General features: G+C 43.1%; 1 protein-coding gene across 15 annotated transcripts in view; it reads left to right on the forward strand.

The window, feature by feature from the left end:
• The first annotated feature begins 10782 nt into the window (after positions 1-10782).
• FAT1 (FAT atypical cadherin 1) overlaps positions 10783-27136 on the forward strand; it is a 131578-nt gene continuing 115224 nt past the window's right edge. For 9 of the 15 annotated variants that reach the window (XR_011534282.1, XR_011534283.1, XR_544649.2 and 6 more), the window contains exon 1: positions 10783-11612. The gene's annotated coding sequence lies outside the window, so the exon portion shown is untranslated. The other 6 variants (XM_070598520.1, XM_070598523.1, XM_070598517.1 and 3 more) reach the window with 5 other exon arrangements.

Raw genomic sequence — 27136 nt, forward strand, 5'->3', positions numbered from 1 at the left:
CCAGGCGTCCATCAATAGATAAATGGATAAGGAGATTGTGGCATATATATGATGGAATATTATTCAGCCTTTAAAAAGAAGGAGATCCTGCCATTTGCAACAATGCAGATGAAACTGGAGGATATAATGCTAAGTGAAATAAGCCAGGCACAGAAAGAAAAATATTGCATGATCTCACTTATATGCGGAATCTAGAAAAGTCCAAATCATAGGAGCAGAAAATAGAATGATAGTTACCAGGGGTGAGGAGGTAGGGGAAATGGGGAGATAATGGTCAAAGGGTACAAAGTCTCAGTTATATAGGATCAGTAAGTTCTAGAGATCTAAGGTAAGCATGATAACTATAGTTAATAGTATTATATTGTACACTAGAAGTTTGCTAAGAGGGTAGATCTCAGGAAGTGCTCTTACACACACACACACACGCACACACACACACACAAAGGTAATTATGTAAGGAGATGGATATGTTAATTAACTTGACTGTAGTAATCATTTTTACTATGTATATGTGTATCAACGTATCATGTTGTACACCTTAAAGATATACAATTTTTATTTTAAAAATAAAATAAAAATAAAAGTTCGGCTGCTATTAGCTTCAGGATGCTGCAGTATTGCGGTTGCCCTATGCTCATTGTTCTTACACTTTAACACCTATCAGAATCGCCTAAAGGGTTTATTAAAGAAGATTGCTTGGTCTACCACCAGAATTTCAGATTCAGTAGGTCTTGGGCAAGGCCCAAACTTTGATATTCTAACAAGTTCCCAAGTAAGGCTGGCGCTGCTGGTCTGAGATCACCCTTTGAGAATCACTGCTCTATACGGACACCTTTGTTTACAAGGAATAGAGGCAAATTGTGTATCGTAGTAGCTGCCAGGAAACCACTCCCAGGATTGCCAGCAGCTGGTTTGAGAGAGATAATTAATAGGCCTGCTTGTATCAGTTAGGGTCCCAACTGGAAACAGATGGCACACTTCAAATAGGATAATTTCCCCACAGCCAATAAGTGAACATGCAAAGCTTGTTAGGCCGTGGGATTTTGTACTGAAGACCTAAGCGTACAGGTAAAAAATTGAATTCTGCCCACCTTCACACACACTCATTTAAAATAGCGGACACAAGCTCAGGTTACGAGGTTACACCCATCTGTACATCAGCCTAAGAGGCTCAAGTAGGTATCCTGGCTGTACACGCTGAAGCTTTCGTGTTTGTTTTTCTCTAAGATTGCCCGGTGGCCTTGCCGTCTTCATTCCACGAATTCATCTTTCCTCAAAGCATGACTCTCACGATTTTAAGTATCTGGGAAAGATTTTTGTGATGGATCAGACTTTTATCTAGGCAATCCTATCTCCCTTCCTCTGATCTATAACCCATTTCTCTACTACCTACTATTACAGCGATTCTCATTTCAACACATATGCAGAAGGTTATTTTATTTCTTTTCATTTCTATGTTTGAGGTTATATCCATTCTTGCTACCCTCCATTTTCTCAAATACTTGTCAAGAGGGTATTCAACTGACACACTGATAACTTTAGGTTACAGATGAACTCTATGTGGCCTTTATTACAAATCCTCCTTTACTTTTTGTTTGGTTCTGGTATTAAATATATACATATTTTTTTTCCTTAAAGATTGGCACCTGAGCTAACAACTGTGGCAAATCTCTTTTTTTTTCTGCTTTATCTCCCCAAATCCCCCCTGGTACATAGTTGTATATCTTAGTTGCAGGTCCTTCTAGTTGTGGCATATGGGACGCCGCCTCAACCTGGCCTGATGAGCAGTGCCATGTCCGCGCCCAGGATCCGAACCAGTGAAACCCTGGGCCACTGCAGCGGAGTGCACGAACTTAACCACTCGGCCATGGGGCCGGCCGCTTAAATATTTTTAATAGTAATATATTTTAAAAAGAACTTATCTAAAATAGTTCTAAGTTAATAAGCACAAAATGATTACAATTAGCTAGGAGTCCATTGCCCAGCTTCAGGACCAGAACATTCCTCTACCTGAGTGTCTCTCGCTATCCCACCCACCAGCCTTCTCTCCTCAAGTAACCACTATCCTTTTTAAAAACAAATATGATATTTCTTATGTATATTTCCATAAGCAATATATTTTTAGTTTAGTTTTGCAGAATTTTGAGAAAATTTTCTACAATTTCTATTCTTCACTTCATAGTATATCTCTCAAAAATCACTCATATTGTTACATGTAACAATAACATATCCATTTTCCTGTGTAAATTTCATAGTCTGAAGATGTTGCAGTTTATTTGTTAATTTGTATGTTTTCCAGTTTTTTGTTACTATGTACAAAGCTTCTATGAATTTTCTTATAGACATCTCCTGGCGTACACGTTTTGAAATCCCTCTTGGGTGTACTAAATCTAGTGGGAGAATTTCTAGATTATAGGAAATGTACAGATTCATCTTCACCAGGTAATACCCAATTGTTCTCCAAAGTAATTGCACCAATTGACCATCGTACCAGTACTGTATAAGAGAGTTCCTGTTGAGCCATATCTTCACCATCTCTGATATGATCAGACGTCTTAATTTTTCCCAATATGGTTTATGTATTACATTGAGGATTTAAGCTTCGTTTCTCTAATAACTAATGAAAGTATCTCTTCTTATGCACTGTAGTATTAGTTTCTTAGGGCTGCCGTAATAAATTACCACACACTGGGTGGCTTGAAACAACAAAAATATATTCTCTCACAGTTCTGGGAGCCAGAAGTCCAAAATCAAGGTGTTGGCAGAGCTATGCTCCTTCTGAAGCTCTGAGGAAGAATTCTTTACATCTTCCAGTTTCTGGTGGTGCCAGGCTGCATAACTCCAATCTCTGCCTTTGCCTTCATAGGGCCTTTTAGCTCTGTGTGTCTCTCACCTGAATGACTCTCATAAGGACACTTGTCATTGGATTTAGGGCCCACCTGGATAATCCCAGATGATCTCATTTGAGACTCTTAATTTAATTACATCTTCAAAGCCCCTTTTTCCAAAAAGGTCACATTTATAGGTTTTAGGGATCTGGACATGGACATATAGTTTTGGGGCCCGCAATTTAACCCACTACATGTATAATCACCATTCATACTTCCTCTTCCTGAAATACAGTTCACAAGTTTCTTCATTTTTCTATTGAATTGTCCCTATTTTTCTACTGAGACTTTTTCTTGTTGATTTGTAGAACTACTTTATATTAAGGATACTCATTTTTGTCAATATTTATTAAATGAATATTCTCCCAATTTGTGGCTTGTATTTTCCCTTTTTTAAATGGTGACTTTTGATAAACAGAAGTTCTTAATTTTTATGGAATTGAATTTGTTGATCTTTTCTTTCATGGTTAGAAAATTTGTGTCTTATATAGTAAATCCTTCCATATAACCACAAATAAATTATTTTCTTCTAAATATTTTAACTATCAGCCTCACAGCCTTACATCTTTAATTCACCGAGAGAAAATTGTTGTGTATAGTATAGGATAAGGAGTCAATTTTATTTTTTCCATGGATGAGGATAACTAATTCCCCTTTATCCTGTCTTGATCAATGTCTGGAGCCACAGAGTTATTTTACAATAATGTGACTGCAAGCTTGAGGAGAAAAGGCATGATCTGACATGACCAAGGGACTTACGTTAGGGATATAGTCAACATTTAAGAGACAGTCAGCTTTATTACAGAGCACCATTCAGCACATATCATTTAGAAAGAATCAGAAAATCCAGATCAACATCCCTACTCTACTAACAGCATGACACACATGACATCCTACAAGTCTTAACTGATAGAATTTTATATACACTGAAGTCTATCTCTAGTCAGGTTTAACTATCATTGCCAGTACTAAGAGTAATTATTTTTGCCTTTGGAGGTACATATTTACCAAATGACATCATTGAATAAAATGGTGCGAAGAAACACTCAGGTTATTAACTCTCTCTCACCTAGCAAGTGGATGAATCAGCAGTGCCCTGTGTAGTTTAGGCAACTGTGGGCACAGTTGGTTCATTGCATGCCTCTTCCATCAATCATGTAAATTAGTTAATTGTGTGAGATAGTCGATTGAATCCATAATTTTATGTCTAACAAATTGCATGCAAACACACAAAAGGAAATCTATCTGAGGTCTCAGAGAACCCAGTTTTACAAAATGTGTTGCCTTTTTTTAGAGAAGGAAGGAAATAATTGCTTAAGTTAACTCAACCCATAATTTCTGGATCTCATAAATTAGACAAGAAAACATGCTCATGATTATTATGTACTGTTCTTTTTGACTCTGTTTTGACCCATTTGTTGGTTTAGAAACCTCGAGACGTGTTCTGTCCAAAATGGTAGCCATTAGCCACCTATGACTATTTAAATTACAATTAATTAAAATTAAATAAAATTAAGAATTTAGTTCCTCATTTTGCACTAGCCACATGTCCAGTACTCAACAGCACTATATAGGTCACCACAGATAGAACTTTTCCATCTTCTATAAGCTCTTTTGGATAGTGCTCTTCTGGACATTTCCTTCCACTCTACGCATATTGTTCTAACCCTCATGTAGTACTTTAAGGTTTACCAAGTGTTTTCTCTTCCATGCTTTTACTGAGTCCTCACTGTATTATTGGTAGGAAGCCATTATTCCGGATTTCTTTATCTACTGCTGAGTAACAAATTCCCCCAAAACTTTGCAGCTTACAATAACAAATATGTTATCTCATGCAGTTTCTGAGGGTCAAGAATCTAGGAGCAGCTTAGCTGAGTGATCTGGCTCAGGGTCCTTCATGAGGCTGCCATGAAGAAACCTGCTGGGGCTGCAGTCATCTGAAGGCTTGACCGGCGCCTCACTCAGGAGGCTGCTGGAAGAAGGCTTCAGTCCCCTTTTCATGTGGGCTTTGGGCTTGCCTCAGAGCAAATAATGAGAGGGAGAGAGAGAGAGACAGAGGGAGAGAGAGAAATCATTGTTTTTTATAACCTAATCTCAGAAGTGACATACCATCACTTCTGGCTTATTCTACTGTTAAACAGACCCTGGTGGGTGAGATACAGGAGGAGACCATACAAAGGTGGAAATGTCAGGAGTTTGGGATCATTGGGGCCCAGCTTAGAGGCCAGCTAATCACACAGCTATTTAAGCAGCTCAGTCACTTGCCGCTCACACAGCCAGTAAATGTTAGAGGCAGCACTCTCACCTAAATCCTCTGACTTTAACTCCTTTCTTCCACGGCACTCTACCTTCTCCCATTGATGTCCTACCCCAATCTCCTTAAACAATTTGGCCTTTTTATAAACCAATGACACAGTCTAATCATGTTAGCCTGCAAACATGACACTGAGATTCCAAGCGTCCCAGATGCTTGATTAATAACAATTGTTCTCCTTCTTTTCTTTCCTTTTTCAGGAAAAAAACAATTACAGGACAGTAGAAAGAACTGAAGGAGCTTGCTGATGACAAACACTCCCTCTGTGACCGAATTCTAGACAGGCTCCTCTTAAGCTCTCTGGGCCTGGACCTTCATGTCTGTCCTTGTTGGGCCTGCATGGCTCAGTTGTAGCAAGAATCTTGCTAAGTTGGTTTTGCCAAAAATCCCCCACCCTGGATATCTGATCAAATTTCCTCATTCCCACCCCTCCCCAGGTAATATCTGATCACCTGGCCTGCTTCAGCAAAAATCCTGTCACATGGGTTTAGCCAGAAGACCTTTTTACCCGTGATGTCTCCTCTTAGTAAGTTTCTATCCACTGACCCCCACCTTGCTCCTTAGCTACAAACCCCCACTTTTCCTTGTTGTTTTCAAAGTTGAGCCCCATCTCACTTTCCTGCAGCAAAATGCCATGGCAATAGACCCTACACCCATCTTAATAGTCCTGAATAACGTCTGCCTTAGTGTTTTAGCAAGTGTCATGAATAACATTTTTTTTCAACACTGCACCAGATCAAACATCAAGTGGAGGGGAAGAAATAACATGAAGATTATTTTATGTTTTGTCTCTCATACACATACCCACAGAGGAGAAGAGACCTTATTCAAACTTTTGCTTAGAAAAGGAGCAGACCAAACTATCTTCCTTCCTAAACAAAAAGCTGACATAAAGATCACCTTTAATAGCATATCTTAATTAAAATTTTTTTTCTTTTTTTTTACTGATTCTATTTCAAATAAAGGGCAAAGTATAGACAAAGTGGGCCATGGTGAATATAAACCGATTTCGCTTTTTGGCTTGGCATTCGATATTGGCATCAGAGGTACAAATAGCTTCAAATTCCAAATGTCAGGGATTTACTGACAGCGGGCACTCCAGCTGACTGCTTTATCCTCTGGTAATTATTTGAAGCCAGGATTTGGTTAACATTCACTGTAAATTCTAAGAAATGACTTGGGAGAGTTCCCTACAAAGATATTGGTAACTATACTAGAAAGGTTTTGGCTATTTGAGAGGAAAGAACTGTAGAAATGAAGAAAAATCTTTTAGTTGAACAAATAAAATTTCATATTCTTGTTTTCCTCTTTATTATGGTAGAAAAATGAGCATTTTGTAAGACTAAATCATTTTGTATCTAAACACTTCTTTCTCATCATTAAGGGAAAGATCTAAGAGTCCTTCATCTTGTCATTAGAGTCTGTCTCAATTGCTACTGACCAATGAGCGGAGGAGGTACATCCACTTATTTTTTCTTTAAAATAATTCCTAGTACATTTAAAAACGGGTTACCTAGCTGTGGGAGATGATGTCAGGTACAAGTAACCCAAATCCTGACACAATCCAACTTAAATAAGATAGAAACTTATGCTCGCCCATAAAAAGAAGATTTGAGTTAAGATGGCCTCCAGAGGTAGTTGAGTCAATGTCATTAAGAACCCTCACCTGCCTTCCTTGGTTTAGGCTCATCCTCAGCAAGTCAAATGGCTGTAGTAGTCTCAGGTATGACATCCTGACCTGACAATATCTATAGAGAGATATAACGTCTCTTGTAAATCTCTCTTAGGAGGGAGGAAATTTTTTTCCGGAAGCCTCCAACAAACTTCCTCTAATATCTTATTGGCTACAATTGTCTACATGCTCATGACAGGGGGTACAGAACAACCTAGATGGGCTTAGATAGATCATCTATTTGAGAAAGGATGTTGACAGACTGTCACAATTCTCATTTCTCAAATGGGATCCTCTTAGTCTCTTTATCAGATTAGCTTGTATGACCAAAAAATTCTACCAGGAAAAAGGATGCAATCTTAATAGTAAGAAAAAAAAGGATAGATGGGGGAATTTCTCATATTGTCATATGGGAAAGCATAAATGAAAGAGAGAAACGAGAATTGGAGAGGTACAGAAACACTAGTGGTTCCAGACCAGGAAAGGGAAAAGCAAAGTATAAATTGAAATGCTGATCATGAAATCCTGTGAGATAGTCCTTGTCAGAATTCATTGAGAATCATCGGTGTGTATTTTTCTGCTGTTCAGACGAAACAAGTTAAAAGGCAGACAACAATTTTGAATCAAAATGTATTTAAGAGCATGTGTATCTACCTAGGAAAATAGGTAAGCCAAACAAACAACGGACGTATTACATATACTTTCCCAAACAGTATCAGTGATGCTCTTGCTCTGTGATTCAAGGACTCACTTTTAAACAATTTTTTAAATCCATACACTGAGTATGGAAAGGAGCATCTTCCTCCAGCCATCACTTGATAGTTTTTTATTCTCCTCTTAGGTTGCTTCTTAAACCACAACGTTACTGACAACAATGGCCTTGGTTTATAAAGGATGCAAATGGGGTGCAGGGTATAGGAGTTTGTGTATTGTATTGACAAGAATGTTGTCTTTAGAGACAGCCAGCCTTGGGTTTCAGTCAAAAGGTGGCCCAGTGTGAGTCATCTAATCTACCCCAACCTCAGTGTCTCATCTGGAACATGCCGGTAGGCTTTTACTTGCTAACACCTTACAGGATTTTGTAAGAATTACATGAGAAAATGCATATAAAGACGTTGGAACAGAGTCTGGAGCATAATTGGCATTAAATAAATGTTACTTATTACTATTGGTACTACAAAGCCTCATGGCTGAGATGGGAGTGGTAGGGTGAGAAACAGTGGATAAATTTGAGGAGAATAATGATTGTAGTCATTATCTTCATTCTTTACTGGTATTTCTTAGAACCAGCGAGGCAGAGTTTTTTTTTAATATCATTTTAGAAATGAAACTTTACAGACAAAAGTGAGACGCCCCCAACTCAGTAATAACCAGATACATTAGATTTTATGTGGCAAAGGCAAGACTCAAACCAGATCTACTGACTTTGAGTCTAATGTTCTCTCCACTACCTGTACTGAGAAGTATTTTAACAGTTTCTGCATGATTCATTGCTTACTGTTCGAAAAGGTAGACTTGGAATCCTTCAATCACTGAGCTGGGAAAGCATCACAAGAATTATATTTACGCAGCAAGATCTTTTCCCAAAGCACTTGGGTGTATCTTATATTTGTAGCGACAGAAAATCCACAATCACTCTCTTTTACCATATATTTATGACTAAAATGAAGGTATACTTTGTCCTTTTTTTTGTAATGGTTAGCCATCCAGTAGATGATTTGTGACACCTCCAAATATTTTCCCCGACTAGCTATGGCATCTGGAATTTCACCATTAGCATAAACTTTTATCATTAAGGTATAGCTTTAAGAAAGGCCATGTTAAAATGCACTTGGAAAAGACCAGGAGTATTAATATATTCATACCCATAGTTAACCACTACTGATTCTTAACAGATTGACCAGTAGTGTGTTCTATTGGCCGATCGGAGTGTCCAAACAGAGCCCAGAGGAGGGCTGTATTTGGATGAAAGGGCCAAAATCCCAAAGCACGGGGAAGTGGAGACAGCTGAATGGTGTGTCGCGTCCAGGAAGTTTAGGCAGAAAGAGGGCGCTGGCAGATGAGAGCAGAGAAGAGGAAGAGAGCGGGTGGGATGCCAGGAGTCAGTCAGCTTCCTTACAATTGTTTAGTCCTAGGACTATTAAAAATGTTTTAGAATTCTTTCTTGCTTTAAGTTTAGTGATTTACCCTGGTTTTAATACTCAGCAATAACTGAAAACAACTAAAAGGCCCTGTTAAGCCATGTTAATATTTCTTAATCACCAAACACACCTAACTCATTAAATTTTGAGTCCTTTATAATTTCACTTAGCATATTGTTGGTACTTGATAAATATTTGCAGAATAAGCGAATCCTTCTGCGATTGCTTTTTTTTTTACTTGAAAGTGACTCAATATTGGATGCATCAAAATGATGATACTTGATGTAGCCTCCCCAAAACAATAGGGAAGTCCCTAACAATGTCGTTCAATAGAACGCTCCCTCATGATGAAAAGGTTCTTTAATTGACCCTGAACAATACTGTAGCCACTAGGCACAAGCAGACATTGAGTACTTGAAATGTAGCTAGTGAGACCAAAGAATTTAATTTTAATTTAATTTAAATAGCCACTTATGTGTACACTTTATGTGTATCATTTATAGAAACTTGTATTATGTGGTCAATTTCTAATTTCAGCTATTGACATAAAAGGAGCGAGCCTGTGTGGTTCAAACAGTGAAGGAGAGAACTCTCTCCTCCGCACTGACAGGCTGGCCTTTCAAGCCAGGCTTTCTTTTGATTGCCTCCTCCCTCCTCAGGAATCTGGCACCTTCGGCTGCTCCCTGGGTCTGCAGGGGCCTCTGAGGTCCTTTCCTCCAGTCCTCCACCTCCTAGCTTTCAGCGCCCTCCTCTTCCTTCGAAACCAAAATCATGTTGAATTAGTTCTGATAACCTCCCTTTAATTCATCCTAATTTTATCGATGAGAAAACCGAGATACTGCAAAGAACAAGGCAGGGCAAGAAACCTAATATTGATAAACTACTATGCGCTTGCTAGACACTTAATATGATGCTCAGTAAGAGTGCTGCCAGTATGAATGAATATCTCCTTGGCAGATAAACGGCATTCAATAAACTTTTGAATAGATAACGCGAATACATTTTTACTGTGTGAAACAGGTATTATTCCCTCATCACAGATGAGGAAACTGAAATTTAGAGAAGTTATGACTTCCTCAAGGCTAAGCACATACAATACTCCAACACTTGATCGTTTTTTCTCTGAACTGTTTAACCCCTTGCCTTGTTTCCAGGTTTCCTGTGTCCTTGCGGCTTTGCTCTTTACCTTTCGAAGAGAACGACCAGCTAAACCGACCAGTAAATTTACATAGCTGGCTGCAAATGTATTGGTAGAAACCGCTCCCAGCCCCGTCGCCATTTCACAGGGATCTTTGAATTTTAATGCCAACCTTCTGGGGACAGTGTCAACTCACAGAAATGGCACCCTAGGAATTTCACACTGTTCAGATTTTATTTTGGTACTTTAGCGGCATTAAAAAAATATTCCACAGCAGACATTTTCCTGGATCTGGACGCTTACATAAAAAAGACGCATTCATTTATCAATTAAATTTCAACAGTGTTTGCATCTATCTTGGTCTATAGTACGAGGAGTAGACGATTGATTTGTATACTGGCCCCTATCACTATGGATGACTTGTAAGAAATATTAGAAATTGGCTCCTCCTCCATCTCTTTCCCCCATCCCTCGGAAGCTTATACGCTTCAAAATACGGTCTAAAAACGTAGGCGCTTTTGGAAAGGATTTGAAAATTAAAATATGGCTCCGTGATTTTCAACACAAAGACCACAGACCGTGCTAAGAGCACAAGAAGTATTTAAAATAGATCACATCCAGAAGTTGGAAGGCTACAAAGTACAAGTCGTCCAGGCCAGTCTGCAGGGACTGTTCATGCTTCCGCCCTGCAAAAACCCGGCAGGCGAGACGGCGGGACGAATTTCAGCTGCAGAAGAGGAAGAGCATCACCTGCAGTTCGAGGCGTGGGAAACGCTGCCGGAGAGGGCTGGAAAGGGAGCAAGCCGGTGAGGTGCCCGCAGCGGGGCTCCGGGGCCGCTCAGGTGCTGAGCGCGAGGGGCGCCAGCACCCGGCGGAGCCCGGGAGACGGTGCAGGGTGCAGACGGCCGGCGCTTCACCTTAGGGACCGCAGCGACCGTGGGGATCGCGGTAGCAGGGGAACACGCCACAGCCTCTAAGCTAGCTGCTGCTACTGTCCGGAAGGCGGACCCCGCCGGAGAACCCGGTCCGCGCCGGGGCCTGGGGGCGAGGCGGGGCGCTGACGTCACCTCCCCTCCCCCACCTCCTCCAACAGGGAGGGAGTGGGGAAAGAGGCAGTGATCCGCCGCAGCTCCCGGCCGCAACTCCCAAACTCGGCGGCTCGCTGCCTGGGCATGTCCTGACAAACTTGGCTTCTCTTCGACCCTCTCTCTAGCCATCGCGCTCTCTCATTTCGCCTCCTTTTGGTGCCCAAGTTTCACCCAGGACGGAAGCTTCTGGAGATGCGGCCACCTGGGTCTGGGCAGCGCGGGCGCATCGCACTCTGGTTGGGGACATGCTGAAGATCAGAGGGAGGCAAAGTTGGTACTTCAGACCCGGCTTTTAACACATACCCAGCTCGCGAGGGATTACGGAGCTGCCGAGGACTTTAAAGCGGAGCCCCGAGGACTCAGCTGGACTGGTGAGTTCTTTGTTTAGTGCAAGCCTTTTTTGTATTTAAGTTTAAACGTAAATGAAATTACGTGGGGTGTTTGGCTCTAAGCTAGTGCAGGGAAGCGTGTGTATCCTACAGTCTCTCCGCTCAGCGAGCTGCACACTTTTCTGGAAGTGCATGGCTCGGGAATGAAAAGGATCAGTATGCATACATCTTGGAATTCATAAAACACATAACAGAGCACTGTTCAAAAGAACTTGAAAAGCTATGTTGTTTGTGCATTATTTTGAATGTAACTTATTACGTATAGAAATGGTGCCTAGGGAGGGCGCATCGGGGGCCGCGCGATCTGCAGTGGCGCAGCGCCCTCTAGTCCGGACACCCGGCAAGGCGCGCACTCATTGCCGGGTTCCGCGCGGACCGCGAACTTGGACCTGCCGGGCGCTCCTGGGACGTGGGCGTGAGCTCGGTCGCCGCCACCCCAGCCTTCGCTTACCACCCACTCCGGCCCATTCTGTGTCTAATTTCCAAATAGTAGCTTTGGTAGACTGGATGCAGAGGCCGTGCTGGAGGAAAGCATTTTTGTTTTCGTCGTCCATCCCTCTAATTTCCAAGAGCCTTTGGGGACAGGGTGAGGGAGGGTCGACTATTCAAAGGACAAACGTGGAGCTTCAACTACGTTTCTCTTTCATGTGAAGGTAATTCGGTGGTAGCAAAAAGGCACCTCTGTTTCGTTCCGTTGGGGCTTAAGGATCAGTAAAAACGTGGTAGCGCCGGAGTCTGCAATCTCCGTCTCTGGCTCTCGGCTGTTCCTGTGGCGAGGAAGTGTAACTTCTTCCAGGCAATGAGGTTTCGCAGAAAGCCTGGAAAAATCGGGATTCCCAAACAGTTGTTTTAGCTCGAGTAAGCGTTATTATTTCTTAATGAATGGTAATTTTCTCCAGGAATTCTTGTGTGCCATTTAAAGTGTTGGGATTTTGTTACGGTCGTTTTACGTTTTACTGTCGCCCCCCCCCCCCCGCCCCGGGCAAACTCAAAAACTCAAACTGTTGGCGTTCTGGTGTGGTTGTGTTTTGTTGAGAGTTAGAATTCGGCAAGAGGCGCAGACCGGTTGAGCTTGCAGATCCAGGTCACTTACTTCCGAGGTGTTCCATGCATGAAATTGACCTGTAACTCCAGGAGCACTTTGCGCAGTTAAGACCGTGGCCGGGTGTTGGGATGATGGTGTTTGCTGGGAGTGCGAATTTGTGTACATTCTAACTAATGCGCAGGGAAGACCACCAAACACTTTCAGTGCTATGAATCAGCATACTCATTCTGCAGGCATTATTTTTCCTTCCCAGCCATAACCTGCTAGATACCTTTATTTTTTCAATCACCTTCTTAAGAGAACACTGCATTAACTTTGAACCAGGGAAATTCTCTCTTGAACCCTAGACTCCCTCTCCCCCATCTGCTTCGCAGTTCCCTTGCATCCCCCTCCATCGATTCCGGGGATATCAGATCTCTTTGTCCTCACAGTGTTAAAATGTTCGAGTCCCACAAACTTTCCGAGGTCATGTCCGCCCCTTTCTCTGGCCTATTTCCCAGCTCCGGGGAGAACTCCGGGCCTCGGCTGAACCTCAACTGTGCCGAGCTCGCGATGAGGATGGGCTCACAGCCCGGGGACGCCGGACTGCGCTCTCCGGCTAGGGGGAGTTCCCGGAGCGAGGCGTCTGCACGCCCGGGGCTTTCCCTTCTCCCTAGGGAACTTGTAATTTCACGTAGACTGGGTTCACAGTTTGCAGGGTGGACTTACCCACTGGGAGAGCGCACGAGGCGGCACAGCTGCCTTTTGTCCTGCAGACGTGGGAACCGGGGGTGTCCACCGGGGGATGCTGGCGTTGGGGTTCGTACCCAGGGTCGGAGAGGTTCTGGGGTCTCACTAGCTCTACACAAAGAGGTCGCGGAGGAAGCGCTTTCATTTTCCGGGGATCTTAGTGTGGATTGAAGAAGGAAGCACATTCCGATCTAACTGCATTCCTCTGGAGACCTTTTGGAAGATGTTATTCCACCCAGCAATTGCAGACCCAGAACCGAGGTATTCACATGCAGATTTAGGAATTCCCTGAAGGTTCTAGAGAATCTAAAGGGAGGCGTGGAAAGCTGTGCCGTTAGGCTCAGCTTTTTGTTATTTTGGAGCTAAGCTAATGTTTCCCTTTTCCTAGCAGGAAACATTCCATATTAATTCCCTGCACAAATCTGTGCGCTGGCCATAACTAACATCCGCACTAAAGCAAGCCCCAAACTGTTCCTCGGAGTGTCGCCAGATCAACCCTGGGCACTCGCTCGTCTCCTTCTCTCAAGCAGTTGGCTGCTGGGGCGGCAGAGGATTGCTGACCGGCGACGGGCCGTCGCTGCCCGGCACCCGGGACCCGGGGACTCCGAAGACTCCGAGTCCCGCCGCCAGGGAAAGTCGGCAGGACTTTCCGCGCCGGTGAAACGAGCGCCGGCGCTCGCGGGCGTGGCTGCGGGCGGAGGGATATACCCCGCGCCGGGCGCGTGAGGCGCCGGGGCCGAGCAGGGCGGCCTCGGAGCGGGGCGCGCGGGCGGCGAGGGCTGGCCCCGGGCAGCGTGTGGACCTGCGGGCTCAGGGAGACCCTCCCCGGCAGCCCCGGGTCCCGCTCGGGGGCGCGCTGAGGCGACAAGGTGCGCGCCCCCGAGAGCGCCGCCGCCACTTCGGGCCAACTTTGCTGTAAGTTTGATGGAAACCAAGTTGGGGCTCGCGCGCGGGTGGGCGAGGGGCGCCGCGGCTGCCAGTGCCCCGGAGGCGTGCAACTTGCTGCCTCGGGCTGGCGGACTCTCGGCTCCTTAGGTCCAGCTCCGGATCGTGCTCCTGCCGGTGCTGTGGAAAATGGGATGAAAGAGCGAGCCCGGCTGGAAGGGGTGGTGCCGCGGCGCCTGTCCCCTTGGAAAGTTCAGTCCTGGCCGTGCATTCCGGCGGCTTGGGGAGGAGGCGGAGCTGGACGGGGGAGCCTTCGCGGCGTGAACCGAATGGTAATTAACGAGCAGGGCTGCAGCGAGCGGAGCCGCGCCGGGTCTGGTCCTGGAGCCATTGCTGGGCATCAAAGCGGCGGCCCGGCGCAGGGCTCCGGCGGCCGGAGGGCGAGAACTTCCGCCGCGCCCCAGAGCTCGGAAACTTCGCACTCTCCACTTTCTCCTCTCCGGTAACCCTCGTGCCTGCTAATGACTTAACTGATCTCGCCGCTAGGTTGATTTCCCAGTGGATGAAATATTCACAGCGTAGGTGAGATCAAAGGAGAGGCCAGTGGCTAAGAGATGGGGATCTTAGAAATGGAGGCGCAGAGTTCTCTTGGATGTTTTGTGCACTGCGAGAGTGCTGCTCTGAGGTTTAGGTACTCACTGGTAGATCGATGGAGATAGAATAGGTGCGCTAGATAAACTGCGGGGCTAAACATTTGCAAAATGTGCTGTTTATTGGTTCGTTAATAGCTTTTCTGGAAGAGAAACTTGTAAGATCTTTTTGTTTTAAGAAACAGATTCTGGTTCTTCAATGCTTTTTCTTACTCAAAGCGTCTTCTAGGAAGCTAACTTTCTGTTGTCTCTAAGATTTTTTTGTTCCCACTGATGTGAATTGCAGGGCTTTGAAAACAAGGACGCAATTGTGTGCATTAGGAAAGTAAACTCGTAAATATTTTCTATGCAGTTAAAGTTTGTTTTTTTTTTTGCATGTGTCTCAACTATGGTTTCATTAAGTGGCTTTTGTTAAGCAACTCTGGTGGCTGGTAGAGGAGTTTTTTTTTTTCCTCTCTGACTATTTACAGTGATTGTTGAAATCAGCAGAGATTTAAAAGGCAAATGATCTTGAGTTATTTATCTTTTACAAAAGCAGATTCTTAAGGCTTCATATATTCAGATAGGTTTCAGAAGTTTAAGAAGATATTTCCACGTGTTAAAACTAGGTAATGGTGTTGTTTTTCCGTATTACTCTTAGAGTTGTGGTTCTGTTATGCATCACGTTCAGTCCTTATGGGTCCTCATGAAAATATGTTTCTCCAGTTGTATAGGTTAATTCTCATATTTGTCTGTCTGTTTTAGGACAGCTCTGGTTCCACAATTAGAATTATTATTCCTCTTACCTTGTTGTGTATTTAACCTTTAAGATGGATGTAAAAATACTTAAAACATTACATAATTTGTAAAAACATCAATTGATATAACACAGAGTTATGCCAAACATGACATTTCACAAGTTCAGTGTAAAGTTTGATTTGAGTAAAGTGTGCACTTGTGTACCCATTTCTTGAAAAAAATGAACCAAATTCTTTGTCACTCTGAAAGGAAGTGAGATTGTTAGAGGACTTCATAAAAGCATTCAGGCCACCTGTTTATTCATTCGTATCTTTTAATTAGTCGCTGGAAGTAGCCCTAGTGCGCTCTCATCATGTTGATAGATCATTTAAATCCCTGTTATGGACAGGTGCCAAAAGAGGAATCTAAAAATTATGTGCAGACTAGTACTGTTTTCTTTCCTCTGATCCCGTCTTTCTAGTGTGTCTTTAGACTTAGCTTTTGAGCCAGCTTTGAAATTCTCATTTCTTTGAACGTTAGAGGTGAAAGGGATCTTACAGATTGTTCGTTTTAACTCCCTTATCAAGTCTGCCGCCACCTGTTTTCCACCCAAGCTTGGCTGATTTTACATAGTTTCAATAAACTGAATCAAATTAGTGCATTATTGTTCCGTTAATGTTGTCTCAGTGGCCTAATTTGTGGCCTAAAGGACCTGATTTAATAGCAGGAAGCCATAAGGCTAGGTGTCTATTTAATCTTTATGAGAGGGAAATTGCAGTTCGTAAGCTTTTTTGGACCAAATTATATAGACGATGAAGCCAAGCTATTTTTCGTTTCATTTAATTGTTCAGTTTGCAAGTGTTAGTTTATCCTTAGGCACTGGAAAGGAGTTTCTGAAATGAGTGACTCAGGTAATTCATTTAACGAAGATCAGAAAGTTGCCATTTTCTCTTCTCATATCTGAGAGGAGCTTTTTATTTCAAAATTGTATTCAGTTAGATGAGGAATCTGTGTATTTCACATTTTAAAACTTTTAAAAAATTTAAGTCCCGGATTTAAATATATTGCCAAAATTCTTAATTCCAAAGGTTTATTATATTTGTGGAGATAAATGTCTTCTACAAACCATTTAGGAGTATCAGTCGTTGTTTAATCCTCATCCTTCATAGAATATTCAAGCATAGGGCTTCATAATAAGCTCTGCCCTACAGACTGATCTGGCATCGCCTGGAGCCAACTTGGAAGTGTTTTGAGGTGGGTGGTGACCTCTTTCTGAGCTGCTGGAAATTTGAGCCATCTCCAGGGCAGCCATCTGCAGTGTTGTCACTGGCCTGGTGGTCGCACCTGGATTTCCTGTTAATTTTAGAATGGCGGATGTATTATTTTGCCTTGTTATCTCTCCTTACCTCCTCCCCTCCTTCAGTCCTGCCTTCTCAATCTTCATCCATCTGTCCATTCGTGAACCCAACAACTGTGGATCTCCTCTGTGCCAAACGTTGGGCCAGACACTGTACAGTGGTGAACAGATCACGTTTCCTGCCCTCAAGGAGCTTACAGTCCAGTGGGGGTGAAGGACCAGTAAACAGTTATATCTGGTGTGATAACAGCTCCACTAGGAGCACCTCGGTCAGCCGGGGATCTGGGGGAGGGGCTGTTAGGATAGGGTGACTGATGACGGAAGAGTGAATCGGAGGGAATAATTCCAGGAGAGGAAATGACACGTGTCAAGCAAGTTGTAGAAGCCTTTGCTGTGACTTGATTTGTGGTGTGATGAATAGTGAGAAAAGAGACCAAGAGCTAAACATGCCACGTTGTCGTTAGGAAAAGCGTTGGTTGGTTTATCATCAGCTTCTTTAATCTTGTTTGCACTTGGCTTATGACTTATCTTTTTTCGTCATAAAAAAATCTATGACCTGGGCTTCATTGGCCCTGTCTTAGAAAGAGAGGGAAGATAATTCTTATGGGGCAGGAGTTACGAAGAGAGAGAAAGAAGGAAATGTTGAAGAGAAAGGTGAAAATAACTAAACTGCGTGTGAGCAGCAAAGGGCAGGAAAAAGTAAAATAGTTATGTTTGCATTATCTTTAGAAGGGAAGGGATGGAGATGTCACAAGTTTCGAGCCCCCACCTCTAGGTGGTGTCATTGGCACCAGACAGCTTGGTGGTTTCGAGCCTGTGGGAGGTATACTTTTTTGGTTTGAAGCAGGAAGTAATATTGGAAGATTAAATTAGGAAAGTAGGTAGAGGTCAGATTATCAAAGGTCTTTAATACAAGGCTATGAAGAATCTACTTAGTCAGCAGGCTAAGGGAAAATAATGAATATTTGTGAACTAGGGAATAATACTACAAAGAAGCTTTAATGAGATTAATTTGATGGCAGTGCATAGGCTAAATACTTTTGGGGCCAGAACGCAGGAATACGGAAAGGTTATTGAAATGCTGTGCCTGACCCAATACAAGTCTGAGCTAGGTGGAAACAGCGGAAATGGAAAGGGAACCATTTTGCAAAATCAAGAAAGAAAAAACGTCAAGTCTAAACAAGTTTTTAGATATGAAGCTGTGGCAGTTAAGAATACAAGTTCATAGAAATCTTGACTTTTTAGAGAGGGGGGTTAGAAGAAGTAGGGGGAAGGGAGGAAGAGTGTGTGTCTGTGGGAGGGTAGGAGGCTGTAAAGATCTTAGTCCAGTCTTTAGTTTTTCAAATAAAGGAATGGAATTCAGCTTTCTTGAATTCACACTGCTGATTAGTGACAGTCAGGGCTAGAGCGCAGGTTTTATATCTCCCAGCCCTCTCTCTCTTTTTTTTTTTTTAAAGATTTTATTTATTTATTTTTCCTTCCCAAAGCCCCCCGGTATATAGTTGTATATTCTTCCTTGTGGGTCCTTCTAGTTGTGGCATGTGGGATGCCGCCTCAGCGTGGCTTGATGAGCAGTGCCATGTCCGCGCCCAGGATTCGAACCAACGAAACGCTGGGCCGCCTGCAGCGGAGCGCGCGAACATAACCACTTGGCCACGGGGCCAGCCCCACCAGCCCTCTCTCTTTTATTTGATTTCTTAGGTCACAAACTCGAGTGGTTGGGGAAGTGGTGAAACTTCGCTGACAGGAGAATGCAGTGGCCCCGCCATTCTTTTGTGGTGGGGAGTGGGTGAAAAGACTCTAACGTAGGTCTGATGCTGTCTCAGGACGAGTGTTCATGGCACTTGAGGGAGTGGAGAGCTGGACCTCAGGATTCCTCAGTGGCCCTTAGGATTAAGACATAGTGGATGGGATCCTTAAGGATGATAATATGCATGGGGAGGGAAGGAGTCAGATGACAGAAGTTTGTAATGCCAAACGTTCAGGTGAAAGAGTCAGTGGTAGAATATACAAGAGTGTTGAAGAGAACCAGGAAAATTTAGTGTCATTCATTTGTTTTATGTTATGGATTGCTTGTTTGTCTCAGGCAGTTTGTGTCTTAAGGACACAGGGTATTGGGGAGGGGGTGAGTAGTGTCAAATGTGACAGTAGGTCTGGGAGGATGAGTACTGAGAAAAGGTCATTTGATTAGCTTGTGACATTGGCAGAAGCTGTTTCTACTGCCAGGGTCGATCTGAGGTCATGTAGCGCAGGTAAGGGTCAAAGGGATGTCAGGAGGAGAGAGAGTTGTCAGGAAGACAAGCTTGCACTGCCAAACTTGGAACGCTTTGCCAGTCTAAGAAAGAAAAAGGGTGTTAGTGTGAAGGCAGTGAATTTTTTTGAATGCAGTTTGTTTTTTTTATTTTTGGTGAGGAAGATTGGCCCTGAGCTAACATCTGTGCCCATCTTCCTCTATTTTGTATGTGGGATGCTGCCACAGCAGGGCTTGATGAGTGGTGCATAGGTCCACACCTGGGATCTGAACCTGTGAACCCCAGGCCGCTGAAGGAGAGTGCATGAACTTAACCTCTGTCCCACCAGGCCTGCCCCGAGTGCAGGCTATTTTTAAACAGGGTGAACCAGTGTGTATTCGTAGCCTCTGCTGAGGGTGACAGTTGTGAAGGGTCATTTGAGTGCATGTTTGAGTGGGAGAGAGAATTTAGGGAAAAGCTGCAGAAGAGGCCAAATTTTATGGCATCAAGGCGTCTTTATTTGTAGCTCGGGTGGGTCCCGTCTCTTCTGAGATGTGGGAGGAACAGAGAATAGGGAGGAAAAGAGAACATTTTAAGGAGCGGAAGAGGAAGGACCGTCTACCTCCTGACTCCATTTTCTTGCTATCCGTGGAGCATTCACATTCCTGATCCATTACTTAGTGAAATGCCTCCATGTGTACCGAAATACACAGGGAGCACCATAATTTGACCTGTAATAAGACCTTACTAATTTGGGAGTGGGAGAAGTGGCCGTGTTAATTACCGGCCACTCTGCCAAAAAATCGTTTAAATGATTTCTGTCTGCAGAGAAAAATACATTAGGTGAGATGATCTTAAATCACAGGAGGTAAACAGTCTGATGATTGGACTTCTCTTTGGGCAAATTTTGCCCTGGCGTGTGGATGAGGAGAAGTGGTTGGAGGATAACTAATATATAGTGGTCGTGTTTCTGTGTGTGAAAAGAGGAGAGAGGAGAGAGAAGAGAATAGCACAGAGATGCCTATCCTGAAATATACCCACAGCCTTTCTTCACCTGTCTTGTCTTTTTTTTTTTCTTGGTGAGGAAGACTGGCCCTGAGCTAACATCTGTTGCCAGTCTTCCTCTTTTTGCTTGAGGAAGCTTGTCACTGAGCTAACATCTGTGCCAGTCTTCCTCTATTTTGTATGTGGGGTGCTGCCACAGCATGGCTTGATGAGTGGTGTGTAAGTCTGTGCCTGGGAGCTGAACCCACGAACCCTGGGCCACCTAAGCAGAGTGTGTGAACCCAACCACTACACCATGGGGCCGGCCCCTGTCTTGTCTTTTATGTCACAGTAACACAGAACAGAGGGAAACAGTCATCTTCATAGTGTCCACAGACATATTTGATAGGTTCATGTAGTAGGTAAATTACATAGATTTTATATGGAGGCTATTTAAAAATTAGAGAATCTGTTTAACTTTCTTAAGAGCAAGGACACTTTTAAAAAATTATTTTGGATTGATTCAATCATGTAAATGCTGAAGTTCTTAAGTTCTGCAAGAGTTATAATGTACAGAGGAGACAGGTTTCTCGTTCCACACTGTCAGTATCAGTAGTTTGAAGACTGTAAATTGGGTCAGTGGTGGATCATTTGAAGGCAGTATTTAAATTAAGACATTGCTAGAGTAATCAGACTTACTGCAGCTCCAATCAAAATGAACAGCATACAGAGCTACCAGAAGTAGTTAAATGATACATACCAAGCCTAAGGTTGCTGTTCAGTTCTAGGTTCATAGCTACTCCCCCCCCCCCCATTTTTACAGAAAAATGTATTAAGATGGCTTTAAAAGATTTAGGATGCATCCAGAAAATAAACATAGTCTACCCATTAATTTTTCAGTATAAGAATGAAAGCTTTTAAAAGTACCGTCCGTGGCGATTACAATGTATTAGAAAAATGCAGATTTTTTTTTTTCTGCTGTAAATGTCTGAAAGCTGTGAATGGATTATCCCTGAGTAACAAGCAGGCTTTCTTAGTAAGATACATTCCTTTCTTTTGACTCCTATTAAGTGATTTTAGAGATCATTAAACATTTATTCAATAGACAATATTTTTAAAAAACAGGAGTCATTTATATTTCCTATTCTGTTTTTTTGACAACTTCATGACATTCTTCTTTGAAAAATGTAGTTCTCTTCCTTGCAATTTAGTCGTCTTTAAAAAATACTTTTAAAATGTGACACTATTCCAACTGAACATTGAGCTCTAAATTTCAATAAGATAAATTCTAGTGATGCTGTCACCGATGCTGGTACAAAAATGGGAGCACACAGGAGCGCGTGATGAGGGGAACACAAAGTTCTTGACTGGACTCATTTTTGTGTATTTTTATTATCACGTGGAATGGAAAGTTTAAAGCGGTTTCCCTGTTGCCTTGAGGGCTGGAATGACTGATAGCGTTTCTGAGAATTGTGGCCTCTAAATAATAAATATACAGTGTTTAACAGAATTTATGCATTGGGTAATGCTGTGTCCCATCTGATGTCCTGTCTCTGAAGCATGTGAAACGCTTCTGAAGCTTCAGCTTGGGATCTAAATATTTGCATTTTACACAGTTACCTTCTCAGCGCTGGGGCCTTGTTCTGTTTGCTACAGAATGTGCAGTCACAGTAATTGATGAAAACACTTTATGGGAAGAAATCTGAGCACATTAATATCTGATATCTACTAGGAGAATTATTTTTCTCTCCTATGGATTTTAGGAAATCTCTACTAAAGATGTTTAAGCTTTAGACCTGAGGCTCTTTTCCCTAAAGGCTGAGCTAGGTAAACATTCTTTGTTTTCACTTTGAAAATGCGTAGAAGAAATCCTAAATGACTGCGAGTTCAGGAATTCAGTGGTGTGATCACCTTCGAAATATCAAAGTGTATCCTTTGGCTAAAATGGTTTTTGGAGTTTAATTTTCATAAGCGTGAACGCTAGGTAATAATGTACTTTTTAGATGAAATGGTATTAGTATCTTTTTTGGTTTCCCCACTCCCCCCTTCAGCTTTATGATTTCTTTTACGTAGAGTGACAGCCATGGTGTTTTGATCATGGCATTTTATCGTGAAGCCCGAGTTCACAGTTCTTGGTTACGTTACTGTAAGGTAATGTCTCCTAAAAGGTGGATTTTTTTCTAATCGAAAGAGTTGGGTTTAGAGCCAGCCCTGATGGTCCAGTTGTTAAAGTTCAATGCTCTCACTGCTTTGGCGGCCTGAGTTCGTTTCCTGGTCATGGAACCACACCGCCCATCTGTCAGTTGCCATGCTGTGGCGGCAGATACAGAAGAACTAGAAGGACCTACAGCTAGGACATACAACCATGCACTGGGGGGCTTTGGGGAGAAAAAAAGAAGAGGAAGATTGGCAACAGATGTTAGCTCAGGGTGAATCCTTGCCTGCAAAAAAAAGAAAAGGAAAATTTCAATGGCTGTTAAAAAAAGGAAAAAAGAGTTGCATTTAATAATTTATTCTTATTATAGTGGCATTCTGCTAGCCAAGTTGGCAGAGTAAGTTCAGGGTTTTAAAAGGACTTGGTTATGAATGTGATGCAGAAGGTTTATTCCTGCTGCCATGTGTCCCAGAAGAACTGTGGTGGGTGAGTTGGAAAGGTGATCCAGGTGTTTGGGAATCCAGTCGTGAGAGAGAAGTGGGTGGTGCCGGAGGCTGTGGTCGGACCGAGTGGCTGAGATGCCATGGGGATGAGCAGCTGCAGTGACTTGACAGGTTGGGCCTATCCTTGTGACCTGGGGGTGAGGTGAGTGTCCAGGGTCTTTCAGCAGTGGTGGTGCGAGCAGCATGGCGCCGGCCAGCATGTAGGCGTCACTGCCGAGTTCTAAAGTTGGGCTTGAAATGTACAAAAAGATTGACTTGTCTTGTCTTTGTCCCACCGCTGTTTCTCACTTCTCCTGCAGTGGCTGCTCTGTCCGTTTGCTGGTTCGTCTCCTCTTCTGTCCTCTAAATCTTGGGGAGCAACGGGGTCCTCAGTCCTTGGTTTTCTTTTCTACTCTGTGCTCTCCATTGGTGATCCCATCAGTTTCATGGTTTAAAATAGCATCTTCTATACTCTGGCAGCTCTCACATTCGTGTCTTCAGGCTGGACCACCACACATCTGGTTGCCCGCTTGAAATCCTTCCTTGGATAACAGCAGGCACTTCCCCCTTAACTTGTCCAAAGCCGGACTCCTGCTCTTCCTGCCTCACTTGTTCCTCCTCTGTCTTCCCTCTCAGTACCTCACAGCTTAGTTCTTCTTGCTCAGCACACAGTCGTTGGAATCTTCTTTGCTACGTCTCTCTCTCCCCCTCCCCCCTCCAACTCATCAGCAAATCCTGAAGTCCGTCCAGCATTTCATCACTCCCCTCCCCTCACCCCATTACATTTTTGGGCTCCCCTCTGCTATTGCAGTCGCCTTCCACCTGGTCTCCCCCCAACTCTGCCCTGGCCACGCTGACTTCTCAACACAGGTCCTGGCGTGACCCTTTTCACTTTACGTAAGAGCGTGTCACTCCCCTGGTCAGAATCCTCAAGTGGTTTCTCATTTTATCTGCAGTAAAATTCAAAATCCTAAAAACAGCTGTTCGTCGAGTCCATACTGATCTAAAGAAGTGATTGAATAAATCCCAGAAATAGGAGAGAATAGACAAATCTCCCTTCTAGAAGAATTCGAAGTCATTCATGTAGCATCTCTCTCCACTCCTTAAGTGCGGGCTGCGCATGGTGACTTCATTCCAAAGAGTACAGTGCAGTGGGCGGGGCAAAGAGTAGCTGCGCAGTGGAGCACCCCGACACGCTCTGCTTCATCGAGTCAGCAAGGTCAGCCTCAGCAGCCATCCGTCACGTTGATAGGATGCGATGAAAATGGCATGTCACCTCTGTGATCTTCCCCCCACCCCCGTGACACACTGCCCCGGGCTCATCATGCGAAAAACATCAGACAAGTTCCAGTTGATGGGCATTCTACAAAGTACCTGCCCAGTCCTTCTCAAAACAAGGAAAATCAGAGAAACTGTTCCAGTCCGAGGGCCACTAAGGAGATGTGATGAGTAAATGTAATATGGTGGTGTTGGATGGATGGGATCCTGGGACAGAAGAAAGGGCATTGGGACTTAAATAGTGAATAACAGTGTATCCATGTCAGTTCACCAGTTGTGACAAATGTACCGTGATGTGAGATATTGACAGTACGGGAGACTATCTTTAACTTTTCTGTGACTCTAAAACTATTCTAAAATTAAGAGTTTGTTAAGAAAAAATCTCCCTCACTGCCCTCCCCTCACCCACTGTGCCCCACACTGGTCTCTGGTGAGTCTCTACCTGGTGCTTCTCTACTGGAGGGGATTTTGAGCCCCAGGGGACATTTGGCAGGATCTGGTGACATTTTTAACTGGGGGAGGAGATTTTAGTGGGTGGAGACCAGGAATAATACGAAACATTTTACAGTTCCCAGGGCAGGTCTCCACCCCCCAGCCCCAAATCAAGAATTATCTGCCCAAAGTGTCAGTAGAGCTGAGGTTCTTTTGAATATCGGGGTCTCTTTTTCTCAAATTCAGGTTCCTGACCAGGGCCTCTCTTGCCCCTTTCTTTTTCTCCTTAGCACTTAGTCATCAGCATCTGAAACCCTCTGTTTACTTGTTTGTCTCCCCAGGAAACATATCTTCCATGAGGGTTTGTTGGTAGCTTGGTCCACATTTGTAACCCCAGCATCCAGAACTGCTCCTGACGCATAGTAGGTGCTTATTAAACATTCGTTGAATGAATCATGTAATTGATGAAGAGAGTGAATGGATGATAAAGATAACATGTACTTAGGCTAAAAAATTCATATAGAAAAGTGAAAATATAAACATTCCCTCAGCTGCCTATTCTCCAGAAGTTACTGCTCTTAACAGTTTATTTTTTATCTGTCCAGGATTTTTCCGTCCATTTTTAAGCACCTCCATGAACCATGCACATAATTTATCTCCTTTCCCTTTTTTACAACCATAAATGGGACCAGTTTAGTTTTTCCAGTTAATATACCTGGACATCTTTACATATTAACGTATGGAGAGCTGTCTTAGTCTTTTTAATGGCTGCGTAAGATTTTATATGTAGAATTAAAGCGAAAATATTTTATTTGCTTGCAATAGAATCCTGATATAATACTTTCTAATAAAGTGAATAATAATAATGTGTCTCCTTAAATGAAAGAGTGCTTGTTTAACATCATCTTTTTAAGTGTCCTTTAGAGCGTTTTCTGTATACGTATTTTTTATTCCTAGTTGGTAAGATTCTTGGGATTGGGAACTTTGTCTTTTAGAAACAGTCTTTACCTCCATGCCCCGAGCACTGTCTGTCCGATAGCAGGTTCTCAATGCCTGTAGGTTAAATTGAGTGGAAGTTTCACTTGTTGTGACAAAATTTCTGGATCATTACATAATATTCAAATTTCCCTGAGTATTAGAACTGTTGACCAAATTAAGAGAGAGTTTTAGGAAAAGATTGTCGCCTTATTTTGTTTAAATGATAATTGTTCTCCTGGAGGCCAAAAATCTGTCTAATTTCCTGACTTTATCTGCTGAGGAGAAGGCATGATTGCTTAAAGTTCAAGTTAGGGTGCCCAACATGAACGTGATTCAGTATCAATTAAGCTTCTAATTGCTTTCAGCATATCAGGGCTTTTGTTTTTTTTCCCCCTCATGAAATGGCTAATGGGGCAAAGTTGGCAGTAGCTGTGTTAAGATTCTGTAAATTAGTGTGGCCATGCTAATTTCAGCCTGGCTGTTGAACCAGCCTCGGGTGTGCTGTTTCTTTCACCTTTGGTAGCATTCACATTTCATGAATGTCCATTTGAGAGCCACTTAGCCAAGGGTCCACTGCTGTCCTCTGCTGATGGCCGGCGCTGGGATGTTTTGTGGAGATCCACGGATTTACAAGGGGAATTTGTTGGCATTTAGAGGAACCCTTGGTCTGAAAATAATGGTCCTGCTCCCCTGCCAGGCCTCAGCCCAGTGGACTGCCCACCTTCCCACTTGTTGAAGGCAGCCCCATCTCAAATGTCCTCTTTCCCCCTCTGACCCTCCCACAGTGCCTGCCACCTTGTGCCTTGATTGGCGTCTGTGTATGTTGCTGGAACGGATGTAGCATTGTGAAGTGCGTGTGTGTGTGACTTGCGTTCGGGTGACAGATTGTTCAGTGCCCTGAAGACGTAGGCACTCTGAGCACTGGTTGTTGACAGCAGTGGTGCTAAAACATTGGTGTGGCCCATGAGACTTGCTCCACTGGCTTAGAGAGAAAAAGTTCTCTTTTAATATCAAGCTGCTGGTTTCCCCTTTGTGAACTGACTTTTTTTTGGCTCACGTTGGTGCTTCAGAAATGACCTCAGTGTCAAACTTGATGATATAATTATTTTAATACCTTTAATAGTTATATAGTGCTAAATGAGGCAGTAAACCCTTACATTATGTAGGGAGTGAACTTAATCATTCTTGCAAAGAAATAACTTAATTTCAGGATAAATTTTGAGATGAGATTACGAGCTGTGATTACGGGAGGTCATAGAAAACCATTGTTGAGGGTTTTTTGTTGTTCTGAATTGTTGTGTGAAGCTTCCCACGCTCAGAATAATGGCAGTGGCATTAAGTTTGCGAGCTTTTGAGCACTTAATTTATTGTATATAAGTAAATGTAACAATGTTCATTATCTACCTTTTTAACAATTGCTTGTATTTGCCTTGAAGATTTAGGTATAAGAATACAATTTAGTTGTTACACCTAATAGTCTATCATCTGATACTCGTGGTTCTTTAACTTGAGTCGTTAAAATATGAATAAAAAATTGTTCCGAAACTCAGTAATTCTAGAAATGTTAGAAGAATGTTGATACT

This window comes from Equus przewalskii, chromosome 28 (assembly GCF_037783145.1).
Source record: "Equus przewalskii isolate Varuska chromosome 28, EquPr2, whole genome shotgun sequence".
In the NCBI taxonomy this organism is placed as follows: Eukaryota; Metazoa; Chordata; class Mammalia; order Perissodactyla; family Equidae; genus Equus; species Equus przewalskii.